General features: G+C 72.4%; 3 non-coding genes across 3 annotated transcripts; all 3 read right to left on the reverse strand.

Moving 5' to 3' along the window:
- Positions 1-616: 616 nt before the first annotated feature.
- LOC146396715 (5S ribosomal RNA) lies at positions 617-735 on the reverse strand. Its single transcript, XR_014828516.1, has one exon. It is a non-coding gene; the product is annotated as a 5S ribosomal RNA (ribosomal RNA).
- A 1,904-nt stretch (positions 736-2,639) lies between these two features.
- LOC146396716 (5S ribosomal RNA) lies at positions 2,640-2,758 on the reverse strand. Its single transcript, XR_014828517.1, has one exon. It is a non-coding gene; the product is annotated as a 5S ribosomal RNA (ribosomal RNA).
- Positions 2,759-4,685: 1,927 nt separating this feature from the next.
- LOC146396717 (5S ribosomal RNA) lies at positions 4,686-4,804 on the reverse strand. The gene has a single exon (XR_014828518.1). It is a non-coding gene; the product is annotated as a 5S ribosomal RNA (ribosomal RNA).
- Between the last annotated feature and the right edge of the window lie 196 nt (positions 4,805-5,000).

Genomic DNA, 5,000 nt, shown 5'->3' on the forward strand with positions numbered 1-5,000 from the left:
ACGTTCGGGCTGGAGCGTGCGCATGGGGACCAGTCGGCTTGCTTTGTCTCCGCTGCTTTTTCTCTCTACCTCGGGACACGGGTTCTTGCCCCCTCTGGGCGGCGCCGCGCCCCGGGACTGTCTTGAGGGCTCCTGGCCGGCCCACGCCCCGCCCGTCTTGTTTCCTGGATCGGGAGGGCCCAGGAAATGGGTAGTATGGAGGGGCCCAGGTTCCAGGAGCCGGCCGGCAGCCGACCGACCGTCCGCCTGTCCATCTGCCGGGGCCAATATCCGTCCATCCATCCGGCCGAAGGGCCGGGCCTTGGGTCCCGGGCGAAGGAGGGGAGCAGCTGTCCGTGGGGCGAGCGGGCAGGTCAGCCAGCGTGCAGTGGGCCAGGCCCTTCGGAGGGAGCCCGGGCCGGCGGCGGGGAGGGGCGGGGGCTGGGGCTCTGAGGTCCAAGGGCTGGGATGAGGCCGCCTGCGGGCGCGGGCCACTGGCTGGCCGCGCCGCACGACCGCCCCGCGCGGTGGGGCGGGAGGGGCAGTCGGGGCCGGGGGCGCTGGGGCTGGGGCTGGCGGCGAACTGCGCTGAAGGGGGCGGCGGCGGCGGCGGCGCCTAAAGGAGAGGGAGGCAAAAAGCCTACAGCACCCGGTATTCCCAGGCGGTCTCCCATCCAAGTACTAACCAGGCCCGACCCTGCTTAGCTTCCGAGATCAGACGAGATCGGGCGCGTTCAGGGTGGTATGGCCGTAGACGGAGGAGGGTGCCGCGCGCCGCCCCAAGAGCCCGCCGCCGCGCCTCCGGGCCTCCGGGCCTCCGGGCCTCCGGGCCGCCTGGCGCTTGGCCTGCCCCTCTGCGGGCGCCTCTGCCCACGCAGCCCGCTGCCGACCCAGGGGACCAGAGGCCTCTGGCACCCGGAGGGTGGTGGAAGTCTCGCCACTCTCCCATGCCATGCCAGGACGGGGGGCGCTCGGCAGGCCCGTCTGCGCTCGGCAATCCACAGGCCGCTCGCTCACCCGCAGCTGGGCGGGGGTTGGGGGGCGTGGCCCCGGAGGGGTCAAGGCCCCAGGCTCCCTTTCCCCGGAGCCCCCTGCAGACCTAGGCCCAGCCCAGCCCAGCCCGGGGTCTGGCCGCCCCTCCCGCCCCCCTCCGCCCCCCTCACCCTTGCGCCAACCCCACGCGGAGCGACCAGCGTGCAGCAGGAGGGCATCAGGCCCGCCAGGTGGCCTTTCCAAGGCCACCCTTCCCCACAGGAGTCCAGGACACGGGGCGGGGGGCCTCGTCGTCAAACCGGAGAGCTCCTGGCGGGGAGAGCTGAGGATGGGCAGGCGGCCGGGCGGGCTCGGAGCCTGTTCCCCTGCCCACAAGATGCCACCCCCACCCACCCACCACGTCTCTCTCTGGCTCTCTGGCTCTGTCACACTCACACAATACACACACACACACACACACACACACACACACACACAAACGCGTGCGCGGGTGCGCGTGCCAGCGCAGGCGGGGGTGGGGGGGGGGAGAGAGAGAGAGAGAGAGAGAGAGAGAGAGGGAGAGAGAGGGAGAGAGAAGAAGCTAGGGAGACTGACAGAGACCCAGAGACGGAAGGAGAGGTGGCGGGAGGAGGGGATACGACCCCCAGACCCAGAGAGGCACTCGGGACCCATAGGGTCCCAGAGCCTGACACAGATCAGAGAGAGGCCCTGCTGAAGAGGCGGCTTTCGCAAGGAAGGGCTTGGGCTGGGCCTGGGGCAGGAGGCAGGGCCCTGAGGCTGGCAGGGGAGGGGGTCGGGGTGGGTGTGGGGTGGCCGGGCTAGGGGGGAGGGGGGAGGGGGGTGGCCGGGCTTGGGGGCACCGGGGTGGGGGGTGGGGGTGGGGCGGGCAGGGAGGAGAGGTGAGGAGGGGTCCAGGCAGAGGCGGGGACGGGGGAGGGGCCCAGGACCTGCAGCCAAGGTGTCAGGATTCCGCTTCCGCTTGGATGCCTCCCCCGCCAGGTCCCTCTCAGGCCAGGAGAAGCCCCCCGAGACAGTGAGGTGAGGTGGGTGCACGTTCGGGCTGGAGCGTGCGCATGGGGACCAGTCGGCTTGCTTTGTCTCCGCTGCTTTTTCTCTCTACCTCGGGACACGGGTTCTTGCCCCCTCTGGGCGGCGCCGCGCCCCGGGACTGTCTTGAGGGCTCCTGGCCGGCCCACGCCCCGCCCGTCTTGTTTCCTGGATCGGGAGGGCCCAGGAAATGGGTAGTATGGAGGGGCCCAGGTTCCAGGAGCCGGCCGGCAGCCGACCGACCGTCCGCCTGTCCATCTGCCGGGGCCAATATCCGTCCATCCATCCGGCCGAAGGGCCGGGCCTTGGGTCCCGGGCGAAGGAGGGGAGCAGCTGTCCGTGGGGCGAGCGGGCAGGTCAGCCAGCGTGCAGTGGGCCAGGCCCTTCGGAGGGAGCCCGGGCCGGCGGCGGGGAGGGGCGGGGGCTGGGGCTCTGAGGTCCAAGGGCTGGGATGAGGCCGCCTGCGGGCGCGGGCCACTGGCTGGCCGCGCCGCACGACCGCCCCGCGCGGTGGGGCGGGAGGGGCAGTCGGGGCCGGGGGCGCTGGGGCTGGGGCTGGCGGCGAACTGCGCTGAAGGGGGCGGCGGCGGCGGCGGCGCCTAAAGGAGAGGGAGGCAAAAAGCCTACAGCACCCGGTATTCCCAGGCGGTCTCCCATCCAAGTACTAACCAGGCCCGACCCTGCTTAGCTTCCGAGATCAGACGAGATCGGGCGCGTTCAGGGTGGTATGGCCGTAGACGGAGGAGGGTGCCGCGCGCCGCCCCAAGAGCCCGCCGCCGCGCCTCCGGGCCTCCGGGCCTCCGGGCCTCCGGGCCTCCGGGCCTCCGGGCCTCCGGGCCGCCTGGCGCTTGGCCTGCCCCTCTGCGGGCGCCTCTGCCCACGCAGCCCGCTGCCGACCCAGGGGACCAGAGGCCTCTGGCACCCGGAGGGTGGTGGAAGTCTCGCCACTCTCCCATGCCATGCCAGGACGGGGGGCGCTCGGCAGGCCCGTCTGCGCTCGGCAATCCACAGGCCGCTCGCTCACCCGCAGCTGGGCGGGGGTTGGGGGGCGTGGCCCCGGAGGGGTCAAGGCCCCAGGCTCCCTTTCCCCGGAGCCCCCTGCAGACCTAGGCCCAGCCCAGCCCAGCCCGGGGTCTGGCCGCCCCTCCCGCCCCCCTCCGCCCCCCTCACCCTTGCGCCAACCCCACGCGGAGCGACCAGCGTGCAGCAGGAGGGCATCAGGCCCGCCAGGTGGCCTTTCCAAGGCCACCCTTCCCCACAGGAGTCCAGGACACGGGGCGGGGGGCCTCGTCGTCAAACCGGAGAGCTCCTGGCGGGGAGAGCTGAGGATGGGCAGGCGGCCGGGCGGGCTCGGAGCCTGTTCCCCTGCCCACAAGATGCCACCCCCACCCACCCACCACGTCTCTCTCTGGCTCTCTGGCTCTGTCACACTCACACAATACACACACACACACACACACACACACACACACACACAAACGCGCGCGCGGGTGCGCGTGCCAGCGCAGGCGGGGGTGGGGGGGGGAGAGAGAGAGAGAGAGAGAGAGAGAGAGAGGGAGAGAGAGGGAGAGAGAAGAAGCTAGGGAGACTGACAGAGACCCAGAGACGGAAGGAGAGGTGGCGGGAGGAGGGGATACGACCCCCAGACCCAGAGAGGCACTCGGGACCCATAGGGTCCCAGAGCCTGACACAGATCAGAGAGAGGCCCTGCTGAAGAGGCGGCTTTCGCAAGGAAGGGCTTGGGCTGGGCCTGGGGCAGGAGGCAGGGCCCTGAGGCTGGCAGGGGAGGGGGTCGGGGTGGGTGTGGGGTGGCCGGGCTAGGGGGGAGGGGGGAGGGGGGTGGCCGGGCTTGGGGGCACCGGGGTGGGGGGTGGGGGTGGGGCGGGCAGGGAGGAGAGGTGAGGAGGGGTCCAGGCAGAGGCGGGGACGGGGGAGGGGCCCAGGACCTGCAGCCAAGGTGTCAGGATTCCGCTTCCGCTTGGATGCCTCCCCCGCCAGGTCCCTCTCAGGCCAGGAGAAGCCCCCCGAGACAGTGAGGTGAGGTGGGTGCACGTTCGGGCTGGAGCGTGCGCATGGGGACCAGTCGGCTTGCTTTGTCTCCGCTGCTTTTTCTCTCTACCTCGGGACACGGGTTCTTGCCCCCTCTGGGCGGCGCCGCGCCCCGGGACTGTCTTGAGGGCTCCTGGCCGGCCCACGCCCCGCCCGTCTTGTTTCCTGGATCGGGAGGGCCCAGGAAATGGGTAGTATGGAGGGGCCCAGGTTCCAGGAGCCGGCCGGCAGCCGACCGACCGTCCGCCTGTCCATCTGCCGGGGCCAATATCCGTCCATCCATCCGGCCGAAGGGCCGGGCCTTGGGTCCCGGGCGAAGGAGGGGAGCAGCTGTCCGTGGGGCGAGCGGGCAGGTCAGCCAGCGTGCAGTGGGCCAGGCCCTTCGGAGGGAGCCCGGGCCGGCGGCGGGGAGGGGCGGGGGCTGGGGCTCTGAGGTCCAAGGGCTGGGATGAGGCCGCCTGCGGGCGCGGGCCACTGGCTGGCCGCGCCGCACGACCGCCCCGCGCGGTGGGGCGGGAGGGGCAGTCGGGGCCGGGGGCGCTGGGGCTGGGGCTGGCGGCGAACTGCGCTGAAGGGGGCGGCGGCGGCGGCGGCGCCTAAAGGAGAGGGAGGCAAAAAGCCTACAGCACCCGGTATTCCCAGGCGGTCTCCCATCCAAGTACTAACCAGGCCCGACCCTGCTTAGCTTCCGAGATCAGACGAGATCGGGCGCGTTCAGGGTGGTATGGCCGTAGACGGAGGAGGGTGCCGCGCGCCGCCCCAAGAGCCCGCCGCCGCGCCTCCGGGCCTCCGGGCCTCCGGGCCTCCGGGCCTCCGGGCCTCCGGGCCGCCTGGCGCTTGGCCTGCCCCTCTGCGGGCGCCTCTGCCCACGCAGCCCGCTGCCGACCCAGGGGACCAGAGGCCTCTGGCACCCGGAGGGTGGTGGAAGTCTC

Source organism: Sus scrofa, chromosome 14 (assembly GCF_054392235.1).
Source record: "Sus scrofa isolate SSC_HxYL_T2T_F1_AM1 chromosome 14, Sscrofa_HxYL_maternal_Yorkshire_Landrace_v2.0, whole genome shotgun sequence".
Taxonomy (NCBI): Eukaryota; Metazoa; Chordata; class Mammalia; order Artiodactyla; family Suidae; genus Sus; species Sus scrofa.